This window comes from Lycorma delicatula, chromosome 10 (genome assembly GCF_047948215.1).
Source record: "Lycorma delicatula isolate Av1 chromosome 10, ASM4794821v1, whole genome shotgun sequence".
Taxonomy (NCBI): domain Eukaryota; kingdom Metazoa; phylum Arthropoda; class Insecta; order Hemiptera; family Fulgoridae; genus Lycorma; species Lycorma delicatula.
In genome coordinates, this window is record NC_134464.1 from 2,645,688 (window position 1) to 2,668,638 (window position 22,951).

The following is a 22,951-nucleotide window of genomic DNA, read 5'->3' on the forward strand; positions in this document are numbered from 1 at the left end:
TATCTGTGTAAATGATAACCAATTGTTCTCAATTTTTACGAATAACACAGTGTATTATGATATACCTGAGTTTTTCTTTGTACAGTTCATTCTTTCTCTCTCTCTCTCTGTCTCTCTCTCTCTCTATGTATATATATCGTACTCTCTATGTGTGTATATAAACCAAGAGAAATGGATATATATATATATATATATATATATATATATATATATATATATGCACGATACGTTATCTCTAATGTAAAGATCGTTTCACTGTAAAAAATTTATTCTGAAAACTTTATAAATATTTGTTATTTCTTTTAAACTTCATACCTTATACTACTGCTATACATAATCACCGTACGAATTAAGACATTTATCGTAGTGTTACACCGGCTTCAATATACCGTCGTCGTATTCTTCTGCCGCCATTCCATTGCATTTTTAAGTTCATCGTCACCCGCGAATCGCTTACCGCCCAAAACTTCTTTCAATTTCCCAAACGAATGGTAATGGGTGATCTTAAATTTCCCATCCAAATGTTCTTAGTAAATCACGTGTCGGATCCGCAACATGTGGACGTGCATTACCGTGCGGCTAGATGACGCCGTCGGTCAGCCGTCCACGTCGCCGATAACAGCTCTTGAAACATCAGGAAACAGAAAGTCCTGGTCGGAATCGTTGAGCGACGATCTTTTCTGATTTCATCGTCGACTCGTTTCAAGAAGTCCTCGGTGATTATCGAGGGCCTCCCCGAACGTTAATCATCGTGCGCATTAATTCTATTATTGTAAACCCTTCGTGCTATTTTCGGGCGTTTCTTTCATTTGTTACATTATCACCGTACACGGCAACCGAATGTCTATGAATTTCAGCCGGCTTAACGTTTTGACGGTTTAAAAAATGAACGGCTCCACGTATTTCACGATCGGCGGCAACATCGATTTTTCTATTCATTTTATAACGTAATAACTCACACGAAATCAAAGATACTACAACGCGACAACTTACAGACAACAATGCAGTCTGTGCATTACTACCTTGGCCATGAACGATACAGGTTCGCTAACCTTAAGGAGAGAAATTTCCCAGTGGTCTTTACTTTAGAGATGATGTCCTCGTGTATATATATAGAATATATAAAGAAAGAGAGAAATGCATATATATATATATATATATATATACACATACATACATACATTCCATCCCCAACGGAATGTACGATCGGTAAAGATAATGTCTTTGTTCATATGCGTTTAGTGTTAGGCTTATTTGTGTTTATCGATATAAATTTATTTATAAATGTCGTAGGATCGATATCTATTTTTTGACCCGGTAATGATCCTGTAGTCGATCGTTTTTTGGTATGTAAATTCGAATATTAATATTTAGTTTGAATAGATTATATTTTATGTCGCCTATATCCATGATTTTCACGGTGGAGTTGAACAGAAAAGGTTTAAATTTATTTTAGGTTGTGCTGTATTAATCGGTATGACACAAAACATCGATAATACGGAAGGCAATAATGGTGCAGACTTAAACATTTCATTTACTTTATTATTATTTTCAATTAATATATATATATATATATATATATATATGTATATATATTTAAAATAAGAATCGATCGGAAACTCGTCTTAACTTGACTCAGATCGGCCGATTTCGAGCATTTGAATTCATCAGGCGTTATTTTTCAGTAGAATTTAATTAAACCCACCGGGTTGGTGTAGCGGTGAACTCGTCATCGCAAATCAGCCTATTTCGAAGCGACGGTTCTAAGTTTCAAATCCTAGTGAAGCTTACTTTTATACGGATTTGAATACTTTTGGATATCGGTATTCTTTAGTGGTCGGGCTTCAATTAACCACACCTCTCAGGAACGTTCGACCTGAGGCTGTACAAGACTATACAGTTCATTTTCGTTCGTACTAATCATCCTCTTAAGTAATACCTTAGCCTATTTATTTATTTAATTAAATATTTATTTAAATAGAAAAAAAAGATCGATAATGAAGCTATTTTTGTCGTTATATTAATCCGTACTTTATTCGTAAATATGTATTTTGTATTTTGGATTTTTATAGCTTACTACTGTTGTAATTACTTTATTAATAAACGACTGGATTTTAGTTTATCGTCGTAAGAAGTACTCTCACAACGTGTAATTAAACTTATCCGAATGCGTGCAAGTGAGCGCGCGCGTTTCTTTGTTTGTTTATAATATTAATATTATTGTTGTCCCTCTAGGAGATGAACTGTTAATGCAGATACGGTGAAAGTAATTACCGTAGAATACTATTAACTATTTTATTTAAAGAGAAAGTATTTACGTAATGATCTTTTAAAAACGTAATTTTTTATTTGTAGTATATTAATTTGTATCTGTAAATATTCGTCCTTCGTCATTTTATAACGGTCGCGTGAATGAAACGATATTTATCGCTCAAGTTTTACCGTTACTAAAACTTATTATTTAGTAATTATTTATTTTAAACGAATAAATAGTTTCCGAAAACATGTTTCCATTGAAAACGCGTTTTGCTAGAGTAAAAACGGGTGAATTATAGATTTAAATAAGGTAAAATTTCATCGCTTCCAGGGAACATTATCGAGATCAATTTTTTCCCTTACATAAACTGTGTTTCACGTAGGAACAAAAACAAGTTCGTACAAACACGGGTCCGGAAGCGGTTACTTTTGCAGTTATAGCATTCGATAAATTTCGTTATGATTTGTGCTTCGAGGGTAAAATGAAACCGTAATTCTTAGAACCTAAATTAAGGTGTAAATTTGATCGGATTCGGCTTTAAATATCGAATAATTTTCTCCTACATTGCTGCAGAGCTTTATCTGTAGTAACGTTGAAGAAAGTTATTGTGAAACGTATAAAATTGGTGTCGCAAAACACATTATAACGAGTTAAATTGTCGGTAATCGGATAAAATTTTGTAAAAACATTTGTACCGAGAAAACCCGCGTAAGTAACGTCGAATTAAAGAACATTTTTATTCCGTAGAAAATATTATCCGGTACGCGTACACGAATTTCAATCTTTTCCTAAGATATACGCTTTCCTCCATCGACACAAAACGGCGAACAGGGGAAAAGGAAGGGATTTGTTCGCACGAACTTCATTCTTCATCACGGTGTTCTAAATCGTGATCTTTAACTTCGGCCGACACCTCCTGGACATTCTGTGTATACGGTTTGGCTAGTCAAACTTTATAATGTTAAATTAATTTTATGTAACTCGTAAAGATAAAGAGTTTTGCCAAACGGTTATGAAAATAAAAATTCTATTTTTTGTTTTTTTTTTAGGATTTTCTGCATTCGATTTATAAACACGAACGAATTCAGTTTTCCTTTTATTTTAATAAATATTATTAAAATTAATCGGTTGAGGTCGACGTTTACGGTCCGGTTATGAAAACCAAATACTTTTTCGGGATCGCAATAATCGTACAAAATTTGCATTAATAAGTTTGTTATTTATGATCGCCTTTGTATATAATGATAACACTTATTTGTTGGCAATCGCCTACAAAAATAATTAGTTTTCGCTATCTCAACAATTTTTTTCTATTTTATTCGTCGGTTCGATTAAAAAGAGGAAGAAATATTATTGTTATGAAAACATTTGAAATAAACATTAGATGAGAATATCGTGCCGATCAAATCATTCCTTTTTTTATTTTTAAAAGGATGTTTCTACTTTTACTTTTAGTAGCCGATTTGTTAATATATGATAAAAGATTTAGAAATTTTAGCCTAAAATTGGTCGTAAAATAAATTATTTTATTTAAACCTGGCGTAGTATTCGGTTATTTAAACTCAACGGTTTTCGATATTTAGTTTACTAAAACTCTTGAACGATTTTCGCTTACAGAAAAAAAATTTATATACGTACATTTTTATTCTGTAAGCGAAAATTCTGTATTTTTACACACACACACACACACACACACACACACACACACACACACACACACACACACACACACACACACACACACACACACACACACACACACACACACACACACACACACACACACACACACACACACACACACACACACACACACACACACACACACACACACACACACACACACAATGTATTAGAAAACACCGCCCAATATTTCGGTAGTGTGTTCCTAACATTAGAAAATAGATTCCTATAAACATAGGTCTGGGAATGCCTGTTTATCCGCTTGTCCGCCGTTCTGTGTTTCTTAAATAGAAATTTATATCTTCAAAAATTATCGAGTTATTTTAACGAAAAGTAGGATATCTATTTAATCTAATATTTTCTACGAAACAAATATATATTTTTTGTAATATGAATAAATTTAAAACGGGGTCCATCTTAATTTTTTACACCGTAATAGTTAAAAAAATTGTTTATTAATTAAAATGTTAAACGCTTCGTAGTGAAAAAACCGACATCTTATTATTATATAAGGGAAATTATGCCGACCGGGTGTAATTTTTCACGCGGGGCGTTAGTCCCGTTTAAAATCGGTCAAAATCTGTCAAGGGGGCAAAAACATACGGTTTTTGACGGGTCCCGTATATCAGAATTCCGCTTACAAGGTAGGCAAATTTTTTCACACGGTTAATTGCCATTTAGATCGCGATGATATTTTCTGACGGTACGAGGTCTTATTCGAACTCTTACAAACGAGTGGAAGTAAAGACCGTTTTTTATCTTCTTGTCGTTTCTGTACCGTCGAAGTCGCAGTGTTGTACAGATTAGATGATTTTTCGCCGGTTAAGTATTCGGGCAAAATATATTTACGGGCGGAGATAATAATTCTAATTTTTTAAATTTTTTTCTCGGTTATCGTTTTGTTTGACATCTTCAGACCGGATAAACCGAAATCTATGAAATTTTGTACGGCTATTTCTGAATACGGGTCGTCGATATTGTTCGCTTACGGTTGCAGTCGATCGAGGAGGCGAGTAGATACGTTCATCGTGGATCTCCCGTCTTAAAATTTACAAGAGCAGAATAATCCTTTCTACGTAATTCTTTACTCGCGTAAAGAGTACCGAATTTAATTTTCTGCTAAATCTCCTTCTAAGTAGTACCAGTGTGTTGAAGTCGAAGGCCTCGGTAGCCGGAGAAACCGGGAAAGTTTTACAATTTTGTCAGTTTTTTCCAAGTCTTGACTTGGAAACAGCCGTATTAAATTTGAAATTGTGTACGCTGAAAATTAAAAAAATAATTCTGTATTTTTAAAAAAAATTTAATATAGACAAAATGGCGGATAATAAAGAATTTCTGCATTTGTGTTAATAGCAGCTCTTTTTTTTTTACTACGGTAGAAAGCACTTTACCGAAATATTGTGTGTGTCTGTTGCATTTATTCTGGTAAATTACCTATAAAGGAATTCCTGAAATTTGACCGCCCTAGTTTTAATAAACATTTTTGTTTCGGAAAAGTAATAATTTAATTTAACTTGTATAAAATTCGTTTTAATCTTGCGGTTGCTAACTTGTTTATTATTTTTCAGTCAAATTTTAAGTCCTTTTTTTTTTTTTCTCTTTTTACAACGACAGATTATCGTTTTATTTGAATTATTTTGTATTATTCGTAAATCAGTTTAACATATATTCATTAAATTATTTTTATCCCCTCCTGGACGTTTTACTTGGCGTCGGCTTGTTATATATACACATACACACACGCGCGCGCGGTTCCTTAAAAATATTATACCGTTCGATTTCCTTCATAAAAAATATCTCCGCTAAAAGAAATTACGGTCAGTGAAAGTTGTTTGTTGTTTTTATTATACTTTTCTTCATTTCTATTCTAATGATTTTTTGAATATTTTACTGTTCAATGTTCGTTACTGTGGCGTATTGATTTTGTAATCTGTTATATTTCAGGTCTTTTTCTCTGGGTTTTTTCACGTGCGCGCACGAACGCACGCACGGGGATATATATATATATGTAAAAGGCCTTACATTAAAAAATGTACGAACGTAATAATAATGATGCATTATTAATATTAATAATTATAAATTATAACTAATTAATCCTTTTTTTTAATAAATAAACAAATAGTTTGTTCAGTTTAATATGTAATTTGGCAAATATTTTATGTAACTTAGAAATATGGAACAAGCGGTTGTAAATATGTTAACTGAAAAGCGGTAACAAAGAGAACCGTCCCACCGTTCGCCTTTAAGGGTAGATCGCAAAACTTTTATCAGAGAATTAAAAGTAATAAAACTTATATCGACTTCGTACTGAAAATTGAAAAATAACTCTTTTCCCAATTTTTTCATTTAAATTTAAAATTTTTAAGTCTACAAGTTAAGAACAAGTAACTTTCGTTACGGTTCTCAAAAAACGCTTAAAAAAAATTGGGTCGTAATTTTTTAATTTTCAGTTAATTTTTTTAAATTTTGAATTCTTTTCAAATTTATTTCGTTTGGTTTTATTTTTATTTAAAATTTAGTCGGATCGAAAAAAATACTGTCCGAATACAAATCTCCGTTCGTTTAAAAGCAAAGGCGAGAAAAACCCGTCTAGATGAATATAAGAAAAGGATTGGAAAGAAACGATGAAAAAAATGCTACCGATTAAAAGCTAAGTTTCCCCTATAATGCGGCAGGAATGAGTATTATTTCTTTATCTCCTTGAATTTTCAGATGAAAACATTTTAAATATTAAATGTTATCGGCTTATATCGTTATTGTTATTACAATCCCATACGATACTAGGCGATAGTGGCCAAAAAAAAAAAAAAAAATTAAAAGCGTCTTATCGTAGTCTCGTAGACGACACAATTTGTTGTTTTAATAACTAGGAAAAAAATTGCTTTAAAAAGGAAAAAGGTTTTTTACACCGCGTTCTCGATACAAACTGAAAATTATTTTTTGAAGTCTACTCCAAGTTTTAAATGAATTACTAGCGACCAGAAACCGATAACGAAATTTATTTGAATCAAGGTTTCAGGCTAATTCTAACATTTGGCACAGACTTTAAAATAAGTTTCAAAGATTGGATGAAGGGGCTAGTGAATAAATTAAAATTAATTTTTTGTTTGCAATGGAATATTTAAAAAAAAAAATTTCTATCTTTTTGCAGTCGATTCGATTGTTTTTAAACATTTTTTTAATTTTATTCCTCTTAGTTTTGTAAGATCTTCGAAACGGGTGTAAGGACTGGCCTGCAAAAGAGACTGCTCGAAGTAAAAAGAACATTTTGTTTGAAGAACGTCTTGAAATAAAACCGGCTCGTTCGAAACGACTTGAAGATTCAAGGTAAAATACGCGTAGAATTCGGAGTCAAGAGTCCGACTCGTACATAAATGGATGCTGTCTAAAAGTAGAGGGAGAAATACGTAGAATATAAGATGCGCGCCTACTTGTGAAAAATCCGTAACCAGGGGAAGCCGGCAGGGTTCCGTTCTCGGCCCCCTGCTGTGGAACCTGGTTTTTGTAGGATTTCTGGGATCGATATTTCCAGAAGGGGTCACGACCCAGGCTTTTGCCGATGACTGTCTCCTTTTAGTTCGCGCTAATTCACGACCGCAGCTGGAAGAAAGAGCTCAAGCAGCCTTGTTAGCTGCAGAGGGCCGGATGGACAGTGCAAGTTTAAAGATTTCCGTGCCCGTGACGAAGTATATGTTTCTGAAGGGCGCAGACAAATTATCATACAGTCGGAACCCCCTTATTACATATAAAGGCTGTGTAATCAGCCGAGTAAGTTTTCATAAGTTCTTAGGTATTTTGTTCGATGAGAAGTTGCTGTTAGCAACCGTCTCAAACAAGTAGCGGCGGACTCCGGCTCTGTGGACAAGCTTAGGAGGATTGCTCGAAAAGACTGTGGGCTGTCGGGCGGTCAATTGTATGGTTTACCGTTTTAACAAAATTAAACGGATATACAAATAGAGACAACTTTAACTTTCTCACGACTAGAAAAAAAATCCATTGTATACAGTTGTATCACGAGGTTCTCCCTGGACTTTCATAACATTCTACTGGTGAAAATAATGGAAAGAGTCCATATAAACATATTTCCTAAAACGCTTCGTTTGTGAGTTACGGCTAGTGAAATATTTCGCTCGGATGCAGCTTTCCCAGCGAGATGAGATCGTACTGAAATTTTTAGGACGTTAATTAAGGGACAAAATTAGTGATTTTGTATGGTTTTTGACCTGAAACAGGAGAAAATAGGTCCCAGAACCGTATCTGAAGTAGCTTTGAGAAATCTGGGGTGAAAACCAATAAATTGGGGTAAAAAACACTTTTTTTATATTGTGCAATAATAACTTTGTTGAATAGGTAATAAAAAAATAAAAATTTTGGACAAAATCGTGTAAGATGATAAGCTGAATAAAACAAGGAAAAGTTAGAAAGATTCGAATTTTATTTAGAAACAGTAAACTAGACCGAAGTGCATTATACGTACCAGGTTGTTCAAAATGATTTTCAACGCATTTCTTGGTACGTTTCTGTTGTTTTTTTAATTCTTCAGGGCTGTCTTTTTCTCAGGAAATCGATTTGAGGTCCTTATCTTCCTGTTCCCTTGGTCGGTCGGTTATTAGCAAAATTTAATTTTGGTTATTATCGATTAAGAGGTGGTAAGATACGATCACGGTGGATCCTGCATCACGACTTTTTTTTATTATAATGTAAAATAATTTTTTACTTGCATACTTACATACTTCAATGTTCCACTTAATTTTCCTCTTAAGTAGCAGTCTGCCTATCGGTTACAAAGTTTTTTTGGGAAGTTGTTCTCAGCTTTTTATTCGTTCCAGCTTATTTAAGTTATTTCAGCGTATTCGTTCATTAAGTTATACACGAAGGACCAAGAAACCTGCTAAAAATAGCAGGTTAATTTTCAGTGGCGTTTATCCTATTCTTTTTAAGTCGAGGCGAAGTTTTTAGTACGTGAAAAAACGGTAACCTTGACCGGGATTCGAACTTAAAACATTCTGGATTAAAAGTAGGGATGAGGGATGCTACCGTTCTACCGTACGGTCAGCAAAGTATATTATACAATTATCTACTTCTGTTTTAAATAATATTATTAAAGTTGTGTAATTACAGGTTAACATTAAATATTCATTACATCAAGTGTTACTTGCCGGTTACGTTAAATACGATTAAATACAAGATATAAAGGCGATACTAAATATACTCGTATATTAATAAACATATTACGCCGTATAAACTATAGATTGTACATAATAGAAAATAAATTGTATAATAAAAATACCACACCTGGCCGGAGTTCGAACCCGGAACCTCCGGATGAAAGGCCGAGACGCTACCGCTAAGTAGGTCGGCAATAAATTAAAATTTATCGTATTACTAAAAATATATTGTAACTTTTTAAGCGAAATTACCTGTTACTGTAATGACTTTGTCCTTGCGGCTGTTTCATGAGTAACTGATTTTTTCTTAAGGTTGAAACGATTATAAAAGTTAATAATTTTACTTTAATTATATAAAATATAAATATAATTTGAATTCGTTACGTACTGAAATTACTTATAATATTATCCTGTATCTTTCAGATTACGATTTTTAATGATTTTCAATTCGTTTTAATTAATTGAAGTTTTGGTATTCCGTGTTTAAACTCTCAAGAAAATAAATATACATTTTTGGTAAAATTCTACTTAACATCGAGCGTTACTGCGGTAATTTTCTCTTCGATGTCAACGATATGTATTTAACCACCTAAGGGCAAACTGTATCTTCCTGACCCGACGGTGTATTGAATTCTCTTACGTCGGCATCTTATTCGTACTGTAAAAGTTTTCTAATAAAATGATATTTCACGAGATAAACCGGGTGTTGTCATGAAATTTATTGTTTTAACTAGGATTCGTGAATTCTTCGGCATTTATTATAACGTAAAATAAGGCAGGTTATCCGGAAAGTAAGTTTCGAAGAGCTCTTAAAAAAGAAGAAGAGCGTACTCGCCTAAAATTTTATCGCTCTTCGAATACAAATCTTAGTTTGTTTTTCTACGTAGTACATAGTTGCCGCCGTTATCGAGTGGCTTGTTGAGAGACGTTAGAAGTTATATTCCTTCGTCGTAGAACGATGCCGACTGCGACGCAAGCCGCGGATTACAGCCGTTCGGCGCAACGTCTGGGTCGTATGAGGGATGATCAAACGTCCCGGATAAGCGAATCGCACGGCGCAATAATTTCAACGTTTCGCAATAGACATCTCTATCGATCGCTTGATCTCGAGGCAAGAAGTCTTCGAGCAAAACTCTTTTTTATTCCAAAACAGTGTGCGCGTGACCTTCTAGGTGTAAAACATCGGCTTCCGCTTTGTATTTCTGGGCGACGAAGTGCGTCGCCATTCCGTACGTTGCGGTTTCGTTTCAAGGGTTACTTGCCGCACCCGTGTCTGGTCTTCGATGACCGAACGGCTCGAGAAATCATGCCGCTCTCTGTGCCCGGCCAAAAATTCAACGCGCTGCCTGATCGGTTGTTGGTTTTGTAATTTTCCCTTAACATCTTAAGCGCTCAGCGTGCACGCGGTCGACGATAATTCATCTTTTCAGACAAGATTTCGTGTAGAAGCCAACGTGAAACTTCTGGAAAATGCACGGAAAGAGATGCGATTGTGAGCCGTCGTTCTTTATAATCTTTTCATCGATAGCTCGCACCGATTCGTCGAAAATCAAAGAGAATTGTCGGCTCCGTTCGTTACGGTGCCTTTCATTAAACGATCGCATCCGTCTCAGTATCGGTCACTCGTATTTTTCCACAAACATCCATGCGTTCAAGCAACCGATCGCGGTCGGAATTTCACGAGCGGCGGGTGTCTGATTTTCTTAAAATGTATAAACGCTCACTAAGAATCGTACAGACTAGGCAACCGAATAAAAATAATGTCAATCCCTTTCTAATGTATCATGCGATTCAGCACGCACGCTTAAAATCGCGATCGTAGCGCTGCAGCGTGAATATTTAGAGAACGAACGTACTTTCTGGATGTGCCACGTAAAAGTATACTTTACGTCGCTGTTATTACTATTATATGCCGTTTAGAATGCAACGATGCAAGCAACAGTTACAGATTTAAATTTTATTTTTAAATCAGTTTGCCATTTTTTGTAGTTTTGTTAATTTTTTGTACAATTTTATTTAAAAAATTGCGACTAAAAAGCGGAAATAAAAATCAATTTCTAGAGGAGCTAGACTAGAAGTACGGAAAGTCAGCACGACATCTTGTGCATTTTTGAACACGGTTTTTACCACCCGTATTTTAATTTTCGATCTGTTTGGTTACACGAAAGAAACGATTTGCTAAATGATATTTGGAAATAATTATTATTCTAGAACACAATATTAATTAATTAACACACGATGAAATGCTTGAAGAAAATAAATTTTAACAAATACCGGTTACCGGTAGGTCAAAGATCGGCGTCGTTGCCGATCGGCTGTTACAACAGTAATGTGTTAAGCTGCAAGGTTACTTTAAATCCAGATAAAGGTGTATCGGCAATTATTTTACGATCAGTAATTTCTCATTATGGATTTGAAATGGTTACTAAGGATTCCTACACTTTTTACTACAATAAAATACTTTCTGTAACAGACTGTAAGTCTAATTAGATTTCAGCAATCGGTCTTGGCAATAAGCACCGTATGTGTTATATATATATATATATATATATATATATATATATAGTGAAAAGGCTTTCAAGTGTGTTAATCTTTAGGTTTCGTTGACATATGAGAAATTCATGATCGGTCGCAAAATAATTATATAGGCTGAAAGTGATTCTGTAAGTCGGGAAGTTAGTAGGGGTGTAGCAAGTGAAAGTATAGTATCGGAAATAATGAAAAAACCGATCTAATGAACTGATATTTTTATCCCTATCAAAATCTATTTCCAGGCTTTATAATTTTACTGTATGGCGATTATGTAAGGGATGCGGGTACTATATGCTAATCGAGTGCATATCTTGAAATTTATGACCTCCTCTAACCAAAAAATACAATTTTAGCATTCGCAAATACCGGATCGATCTATATGTGTTGCTTGTTTTTTGCTAGACGGATCCGTTTAGACGAAATTGGACCCGATGATTTCTGTGTACGGGACATTAATGCCGCTTAAACTGTGCGAAGTCTGTCAAGAGGACGGGTAGCTATGGACTTTGTGGATCCCGTTTATGAAAATTTTACACAAAGGATACGTAAATTATTTCGCGTAATTAAATGTCCCTTAGGTAGCCGAGATATTTTATGACGGTTTGCGGTCTTATTCAAACTTCCGTAAACGGATGGGGTAAATACGTGTTTTCTTTTTTATCACATTCTTGTAGTAATTTGGTGATTCCGTTACATCATGCGGATACAGATTACACTGATTTTATTCTGAGGTGAGGGAAACGAGTTTATTTTTTCGTCGGTAACCGTACTCGACTGTTCGACCGGGCCGGCAAATTTAAACGAACGCACGAAGAAAACGAGAACGATAGGCGTTCGAGAACGAGCGTGACTGTCGACAACGTTCGATCGACCCGAGACCTCGTCGATGACGATCGGTACCTTAAGTTCGATGAAATTACTTCGAAAGCGGGTGTCGCTCGTGGAAGTTCCCGTTCCGTTATCGGAAAACACTTCGCGTTCCGCAAAGTATGCGCTAGGTGCGTTTCAAAACTTTTGACGCGAAATCAGAAAAAGGCCCGACAGGAAATTTACCGGTCTCCTGAATCGACGTCGACCGGACGGAAATAATCTTTTGCGTCGAACAGTCAGACGTGTTGAAACGCAGGTTCATCGCTGCACGCTCGACTCGAAAACGGCGAGTACGGAGACGGCATAGGAGTGGAGAACCTCGGCCTGCATAGGCGAAAATCTTCGCGACCGTCTTTTGGGACTCGAAAGACGTATCGCTCTTCGATTCTCTCCACGAACGTCGCACTGTGAATTCTGCGTACTACCGCTAGCCGTTGAACTATTCAAATGCGGCTTACAGGAGCAAAAGGCGTCGTCAGCCGATCGTCGATGTGATTTTCGTCCAGGCCTCGCACATCCTGTGAGCGCCAGGCCTCGCACATCCGTTAGCGCTCGGGATAAATCGGACAAAATTTGCTGGGACGCCTTGGGATTTACCGGGACGAAAATTACCGGTCGAGATTTATCCCCTTGCGTTTTATTTTTGTTCGGGCCGTTGAAGGAGTTAACGGCAGGACATCGACTCCGTAACGAAAACCGAGTAGAGTAGTTTTTGCACGATTCGCTCGTGGCACTTGCACAAACGTTTTACGAAGAAGGGATTCACAAGCTTGTGGGATATCAGAAAAGCGATAAATACGTTTCGTAGTTTTGTTCTGTAGTAATTATTGTTAAAAACAAAAGTCAGGTTTATATTTCTTCTATCCTGTTACGTAATAAGCAATCGCCTAATCGGTTTTTTAGTTTTAAAAATAAATACTTTTTATATTTTAATGCGGCTTTAAAATTAAGCAATTCGTTCTCAATCTCTTAATAATTTTATAAAATGAAGTCAGCGACCTACTTGTTAACTTTATTGGATAATTACGCTGTTTGACAGTGACGTACGCTGTCGCTTACTGCTAAACGATACTATATGTACGTTCATGTAAATGATTGTCTAAAACTATCTTTTTTCTTACAACTTTTAACGTTGTATTTTATTATTATTATATTTACGAAAGAGAAAATATTTTGCTAGTATAACCAAAATATTATTATGCAGGAAAGCTTGCTGTTTTTATTTTTATTTACGATTACAAAGAGTTATCGTGACCGAATCGTATGCGTGTCGGAAAAGATTCGAAACTCTTTTGAAACTGTGAATTTACTTAAATACGACTGGAAGCTGTATCGGGATTTCTGTAAACTGTCGATATAAAATTTTACGAATTTGTTATCTTCGCTTAAAAAATTGATCGTAATAATAATATTAGTAACGATATCAATGTCTATTAAAACAAACATTATTTCCTTGAAAGACAGCACGATAACTTAGCGTAAAACAAAGGCTTTGTCATCTTCATTAATAATTTATCTGGTCCATTTAAAACATCTTTCCGCCGGCTTATTTGAAATAAAATTTAAAGATTTACTTTTACAGAACCGATATTAACTTTGTTTATCGGTTTTTAAATAATACTAATTCCTTTATCGTATAAAAATAAAATGCGCTCGAGCAATTTCCATTAATAACTTTTGTTACAATTTTACTGTGGAATTTCGATTATCCGGATTGACCTTTGCAAGGCCGAATTCACATATAATTGGAAAATTAATAAAGGCTTATCGTATACTGAATTTATCGTTCTACATGTTATCGGATATCGCACGTAATAAAAAGATGAAAGATAAATCCGTTTTAGTTAAGTTAAAAAGATGCTTAGAAACATAAGTACGGTGTAATAAATAAAAATAAAAAAATACAGATACGTTAATACGTTACGAAAAATTCAATCTGTAGATATTTTCTAATAAAAGAATCAAAATTTAGAAAAATTATCTTCAAGTTTATTATCCTACTGTTAAAATAAAAAATTTCGTTTAAAAAACTTAGAAAAAGCATATTGAAGGGAAGATAATATGTTTAATTTACCGTCTTTATAAAAAATATAATTTCTTAAAAATTAAAAAAAAAATTACAGTACCCTTAATAGAATAAAATTTAGTCGCAGTCGGTAAGCAAAACATTTTTCCTTAAAAAAAAATTTGTAATCCGTACTCGATTTAATTTTAACGACCGCGAAATCGTTTTAAACGAAGAATCTGTGTAGAATCGCATTCTTTTTGTCGCTCCAACCCGTTCCCAAGCGATATTGATGCGCTTTTTCGTGTGACGGCCGTGGACGCAAGTCATTACATCGTAGTTCACGCTCGACCGATTAACGCGTTTCCATCGATCTTTTCAGAAGTTACTTTTAGATTAGTTTAACGCAGCTCTAAATTTACGTATTATGCGGTGTACGAATTAGAAAAAAGTCAATAAAAACCCGGTAAAAACGAAGGTCGATAAAGTTAAAGCAAAGCTCTTATATAAACAGTATATTAGATTTTTTAAAAAGTGTTATTGGTTTTTTATTGCGGATGTAAGCGATCCGGATAGTCGGACTTCCCGAAATTCTGAGTCAATTTTTAGGCATCAACATGGATTTTAATCTTTTTTTTCTGTTGTCTACTTTTACGATGCTGTTCCGATCAAAATTTTGCCTCCGTTTTCATCGATCGTATAGATATTTTGGTAGTTTCTTTATCTGCAAAGTACTACACGTATGCGTTTCTGATGTAACCTATTTAACGAATAAGTATGTACGGACCGAATTAAGAATCCGTTTTACATATGTACAAGCGTCCGGTTACGTACCGATTTTTTGAAACCTTAATTTTTAAATGAGTCATTGTAAGAAGAATTTATCATCGAATCATTATGGTTCCGATTAATTTAAATTGTATAAACACTTTTTGAGAAATTTTTAATTTTTCGGAAATATAAAGAAAATTTTGTAAAAGTCGCGCTACGGGAGCTAAAAATTTCTGCGAAATATAATATAGATTTTAACATTTTATCGAAATCATTTTAACTTTTCTTGAAAAAATAATCGGCTTTGAAAATTTTAAATTTTAAATTCGGTAAATGTAACGAACGAGTTTACCGTAGATAACTTAAATCTCATAACGCCGAGGTAGTTCCTGCGCATTTTGTAGGCATTTATTACGGGCTAATATTAACGATAACAATAATGATGATTATCAAAAATGTATTTTTGACAAAATTAATAATATATATTTTAATTTAGAAAAAAAAAGTTAAATAAAAAAAAGGAGATGACGTCTCATTGGAACCGATGTGCCTTCTTTTAAGATCCAAATATTTCATTAATTAAAATTTCATTCGGCGATAACTCTCGAACCGATGAAAGTAAGTACCGCTTATGATACATCAATGACGGCTTACATCTTCAGTTAAGAAAAAGTCTAAAATCCAATCGTTTTGAATTTTTGGGCGTTTTAGAACACTTCTGGTTCAGTCGATTGCAATTAAAAGGGGAGGTGCACAATTAATGCTACAACAGTCCTAAATATAAAATTTCAACATCCTACGGCTAATTGTTTTGAGTTATGCGAGATACGTACATACGTCAAGCCGAAACAAATCAAAATGGATTTAGGGATCGTCAAAATGGATATTTCCGTTGAAATCTGAAAACCAAAATTTTTCGCGATCGCAATACTTCCTTTACTTCGTAGAGGAAGTAAAAATGAAACTTTATTTAAAAAAAAAACACCCGATAAAGTTAATCGTGTTTTGGGCGATCCAAACTTACGTGTAATAAAAAAAAAATAGTAATTTTTTATACGTTTACAAATAAAAAATTAATTTCTCTGTAGCAATATATTGAAAATATATTTTCTATGAATCACGCTGAAGTAGCTTTCGCATCTATCTCGATCTGGTTTAATGTTAGATATAAAGTTAACGCGAAATTTCTGGATGTAAGGCTGGGACACTACCTCTCTGCCACTGGGTGGCAATATTTTTTATTAAAACAATAAAGTGCTGTTATTCCCTTACAACTCGCCTTAATGTAAAAATATTTTCAGACGTATAATTTAATTTAAATAACATAAGATATTGTTATATACGATTTGCATTCTATCTTGTTAAATATGTAATTATAAAATGAATCGCGTTCTACCAGCAGAACGTAATTATTTGTAAATTAAATTTTTCGCACTTGCTGTTGTTTTGTATTTTCTTTGACGTTTAACGGTTGAATAAAGACAGACCTCTGCTTTAACGAAACGATTTCATTTTCTTGTATACCAAGTTTAATTAAAAATATAGTTTAGAAAATTAAGATTGTTAAGGATGTGTTACCATCTCGTGCGATAGACAAACGTTTAACCAAAATTAGTGCCGCTGTTTTGATTTACTTAGCGCAAACAAACGTACTGTTTAAAACAATACCCACCGGTATTCTTGAGTAATGTATATTGTAATGCATTATTACGTATGTATCGATCAGAATAAACAATCTTTATATAGTGAAAACAAAGTATACGTTGATTTTTATTCTTCAGTTTCAGTTAATATTGCAAAATCTTTAAGAAAATAATAATACTACATATATATACACACACGAGTATATTGGCAAAAAAAAAAGAAAAAAGATAGTGTTAGTCTTTTAATGTTTATTATTGATTGTATAATATGTATTCATCGATTGTCATTTACTCATTGAAATGTATGGAGTAATTGATCGATTGACTGTTAATGTTGTTGCGATCATAAATTAATAATGTTATAAGTCGCTGTTCGCTGTCATTTAGTAATGTAATAAATGTTAATAGGTTAAGGTAAATGATATCTAATCCCTTTCTATTCGATCAGGTAAATGATATCTAATTCCCTTTCTATTTAATCCGAGTACTATCTGCGCGCTTGTGTTTGTTGTACGCTGTTTGGATCGTACAGCTCTCCACGACGCGGTGAAAAAACGTACGTTTATTGTCGGGATACAATACGTTATTGCTTTCAATGTAACCTGTATTTATACACGAATTAATAGAGAGTATCTGTTATTGGAAGTGTCAAAAATGTTTAAACTTAAACGGTATTTTAATCTCTTTGTTAACCGTTACGCCTAACGTTCCTGTTTCTTTAAAAATAATAATTAGACGTCGATAAATATTTGGAATCAAAAATCGTAAGGGATTTCATTCCTAATAGTTTCCATCCTCTCTGTTCTTTATATCTTAAAATTTACTGAAATATGGCGCGGTATAAAACTTTTGGAATTTTCAGTCTCTTGTAAGTCTTTTTATTTAAAGATTTTTTTTTTTTTTTTGATGAGCTCTTTCTACAATCTCTAAAGCTATAAATGATCGAATAAAAAGTCAAAAGAGACAAAGCTTCTAATAAGAAATTTTCTGATCTATCGAATGGTCTCATCAAATCTAAAAATTTCATTTTAAAATTAATAACCGCTAAAAGCGCACCCCTTTTTTATGAAAAATGTGCTATTTTTTTTTTTTTATAAGGTTTTCCTATTTCATCGTAACGATATAATAAAAAAATCCAAATTAAAATTAAATTTATTTTCTTTAACTTTCTATTCTGAGTATTTCTACAAAAATCGATGTCGTTAATCTATTTTGAAAAAAACTTCCAATCGCCCCTCCAAAATAGCGAAAGCGAAACCAGACTGATTTTGACCGATATTAAAAATCTTACTTTCCTAATCCCTTCCCTATCGCAGAGACTTAAAATACGATCGGTGTACTTAAAAAAAAAAAAAACCACGATCGTTCAATTTTTTATATTAAATCGTATTTACGTTATTAAACATACGAATAATTTATGAAAATATTGAGGAAAAAAAACAATTTCAAGTCTGGGAAAAATGAAACCAAATTATTTAGAATTTAAACCTGTACAATTGTTATTTGAAATATTTTTAGATCTGAGGCTTCCTTAAAAAATTATTTGCGAAAATATTACTTTTTCAAAAAGTTAAGAAGGCGGTAAATATTTCAAAGAACTATAACTCGGTTTCGGTCTTAAAAAGTGGCTTCAAAAAGGTTTTGAGAAAAAGTCTAGTTTTCAGAAAAAATATTCGGATGGACGAGTCCAATAGTTTTTTAATTATTCATGAAAAATCTATTTTTGACCCTTCGACCCTTAATAAAAACATACCGCCCCTATTTGGTATTCGGGGCTTATAGATTTCTTCATGCCGAAACAAACATTTCTGCCGTCCCGCCTCTATTTAGTTTCTTATTACACCTCTGTTTTACACTAATTTTACTATTCTAAAGAGGTGAAAAAAAAAATACCGGTGATTTACTTTCCCTTACGAGGATCGTGAAGCGAATCGAACAAACTTATCTCAAACGCTTCGAGGCCTCAAGGAAGAGAACGTTCACTCGATCTGTAATTCGCCGGGAAATCAGATATTTTTTACAAAATAGGAGAACGGTACTTTACTGTTGATGATAAAGCGTCGACAAGCGTAAATATATTATATTACTATCGGTTTTCTTTTATGTACCAAAGAGCCGCTCGATAATCGTTTCAGGCGATCCGTAAGAAAAAAATTCCCACATCCCTAGAATTATGCAGGCGAACTATATACTGTTCACCGAACGTCTACTGGTTTTTTATTTTGTGTTAAAAGTTCAAAGCGCGTTAAGTTTGGGTTTTGAACCGTGACCGTATCGATATTTGGTCAACTTAACGTTAAAACTTGTTACGTATTACAATTTATCGGAGGTATTTAAATAAAATTACGATAAATTATAGTTTAAATTTATTAATTTTTACTTGTACGAAGTAAAGGAAGTATTGTGATCGCGAAAAATCTTTTTCAGATTTCAACGGAAATATCCATTTTGACTAGTTTCGGCGTTATGTCTGTACGTATATATCTCGCGTAATTAAAAAACGATGAGCCGTAGGATTTGAAATTTTGAATTTAGGACTGTTGTAACATCTAGTTCTGCACCACTCCTTCTGATTGCACTCGACTGAACCAAAAGTATTCAAAAAAGCCCAAAATATAAAAAAATGGATTTTGACTTTCTTAACCGCAGTAATAATCCCTCATTCAAGACTTTTCAACGATATATCATAAGCGGTATTTATTTTAATCGGTTCCAGAGTTATAGCCAAATAAAATTTTAATTAATGAAATATTTGAATTTTAGTGGAAGGCAACATCGGTACAAAATCAAACATTTTTTCTTTTTTATTAATGTAAATATATTGATTTGTTAATAATTATTAATTCGTGATTGTAAAAAAAAAAAAATTACATAAAAAAATTATTCGATACTAACAATAAAAAACATAGAAATATGACAAAAATAAAAAGTTATTAGTGAAATCAAATTTTATGTACTTTTAAAAATGCGTATACGTAATAGATTTGGTGAAACATCTGATTATTTAATATTAATTGAAAATTATAATTCAGAATCGTATTATTTTTGGATTTTCTAGTTTAATTTCTGTTTAATTTTATCTACATAAACGTTAACTACAGAGTGACTGTAAAGTGATCCTCACAAGAACAACATATACGCTGAGGCATACGTGCCCGATCTTTAATAAATTGCAAAAATGTCTCATCTTTTAGTTAATTACTCGTCTGATATTGTCGGACAATATTCTCCCTAAGTCGGAGTTGATCATCATTTCGTTCATTTGTTCTTTGTTGCCGATAATTTAATCGCTCTTTGGTTTGATATAATTCTTCTGCTCTTAATTTTTTTATCGCTCCCTTGTTCTTCCTCTTCATATTCATCTTCTTGTGGTTTTTTGAGCTATATTTCCTGATGTTGTCCTTCTTTTTCCTGTTTGGTTGTTTGTGTTTCGTGTTTGATTTTTCACAAAATAATCCGATAATAAAAACCGGATATTTTACACCGTAAGGTAGAAATTAAGATTTGTAGCCGGTATACAGGAGTTCACTAAACGGAATAGTTTAATTATTATTAACTTTTATTCGTACGACGCATCAGAAATCTGATACTTTTGTTAATCAGCAAGTCACGAAGGTAGGAATAATACCGATCTAGCAAAACGAGTAATAAAGGGACTTTTACTCTATCCTAATATTTCACGCAAGATTGTTTGTTTAATTAATAATCGTATAAATATTTGACGTTAATAAAAACTAATATTTCAACAATCGTGTAACCGTCCGCTTTATTAAAGAATTGGAGATCGTATCTAACTTTCAAATAAATTATATTTCAGTAATTATTCATATAAGTTTACTTTTGACCTCCGTACAGCATTTTTAAACGATGGCTACAGCGATTAAAAATTTCCACGATAATTAAAGAAAGCTATATTAATTATAAGTAAAATAATACGATAGTTACCGGTAGGTAAAATAAGGATATAAAATTCATTACTTGTCCAAACGTCGAGTTAAATAAATATGTAGATATTATTTTATTGCGTGACGATTTGATTTCTTCGTTTTAATTTTTTTCCGTAAAGTTTTAAGTTATCGGTTATTATAATTTTTTTCTTATTTCAATAAAACTTGTTGAATATTACTTTATAAGACTGTCGGTGTGGGTATTTCACAACAAAGCCGACAAGAAACCTATGTGCTTTAAAAAAAAACAGATTACAGCCGATATTTGGTATATTATGTTGTTTTTTCAACCGGTGGGTTTTTCTTTTGTAAAAATCTATTAAACGACACGACTTTAGTTTTCTTTGTAGGCCCGTCTTTACTTTTTATAGGCTCGTACGACATCAGAAAGGTTCCCGGATCGGTACTCGGACCGCCGGTTTATCCCCGGCGGGATCGTGCCGAGAACGAAGTCCTCGTACAAGTTTCGGCATAAGAATTCGTCTAGGATCCGACCTACACCCTCAACCTCAGAGAAGGGAAAAGAGATTAAAAATAAGAGAAAGGGACGGGTAGCGAGAAAGAATCGTTCCGCTTTCGCAGTAATAGCCGGGCGAATCGTAGCAGATAAAAAGCTCCGTCTCCTCCGTAGGGTAGACGCTCGTCCTACCCGTAATCCATCAGCGTAGCAGATCATCGGTAACCGGACAAAACGAGGGCGTTATCCAACGGAATTTTGCTTCGATCGACTGTAATACACTAGTATGTCGGGGGAAAATTGTTAACCGCTCTTCTTAAGAATAAAGAGCCGTCCGAAAAAAGGTACAGGATTCCTAAAAGAACGACCTCTCCCCTCTTACGGTTTGTCTTTTAAAAAAATATAGTACTTAATGAATTTTTTTGAAAAAAAGGTTTATTTGACGAACGTAACGGATTTGTAAACGTTAATACGTTTAATTAAATCGAACCGAATATTACGTATTCTGCATCGGGAAACCGAAATTTTGTGAATTCATATAATACGTTTATTTTAATCCGCTTAGAAAGTATAAGTTTAACTCCATACCGACGATAGAAAAACCGGTACGGGTTTTTGTCACTGAAATAAGTACATCGTAAGAATGTCGGTGAAAGTAGAAAATTGTTTTTAAGCGAAAGTACAACGTAATAATCGACGTAGAAAATTATTTAATTTTCAATAATTAAAGTTAAAGTACATTTTTTTTTCAAAACGTAATTATCGATGCGAGCAATTCAGTTTTTCACTGCCGGAGGTCTATGCTTTCGCTTGGGATGTGAATTTACTAGCGATTGTGCAAGTACTATTTAAAAAAAGAGAAGAAAAGTAACAGTATTTAATTTGAAAATTTTAGCCGAGAAAGTTTTTCTTCTTAATTTATCCGGTTTTTCTAGTTATCACAAAAAGGGTAATTTTGAAAATTTATTTTCGGTTAATCGAAATGGATTTTTCGAATCGTTTAACGATGGCATTCGTTATGACCGTTTTACGTTAATCGTCGTACAGTAAGTAGTTTATCATAACAGTTTTGTGTCTTGCAGTAACGCGTTAGAAGTTCAAACCGATATTAAATGTCCGTCGCGTTTTACATAATGTTGTAAATGAAGTAGACTAAACCTCTAACCTTTTGCGCGGTTGATTTTAATATTATATTCGGGTAGGAATAAATTTAAAATGTTCAAGATAAAATTCTTGTAACGGTGTGATGTCTTCAACGTGTTTTTTTATTCTGTACATTTTTGTATTTTAATTCTTCTTATACAGAATGTTTGTTTTTAACGATCTTATTTCTGTGTGGATTTTATTTTCTTTTATAATTTATACGTGCAGTGCGAGTCGAGTACGATGAGTTTTCGCTGTCGTAATTTCTGACTACTTTTTTGCGGGGGTTCCTTTGCAACCGCATACAGTATATTGCATACATGCCGCATACGTTTAATTTTTTTTCTCTTTTGGCAATAATTATTTATTTATTATGAAAATGTAGATATATTTTGATTTTTGCTAGCGAAGGTAATTTCAGTACGATCGATTAGACCGCGTAGTTCTTTCTCCTAACTGCATCTTTATTTACTCG

At 33.5% G+C, this 22,951-nt stretch overlaps 1 protein-coding gene across 3 annotated transcripts in view; it reads left to right on the forward strand.

Moving 5' to 3' along the window:
- The window catches only part of Papss (3'-phosphoadenosine 5'-phosphosulfate synthase), a 117,686-nt gene that overhangs the window by 40,216 nt on the left and 54,519 nt on the right, over positions 1-22,951 (forward strand). The window lies entirely within an intron of this gene.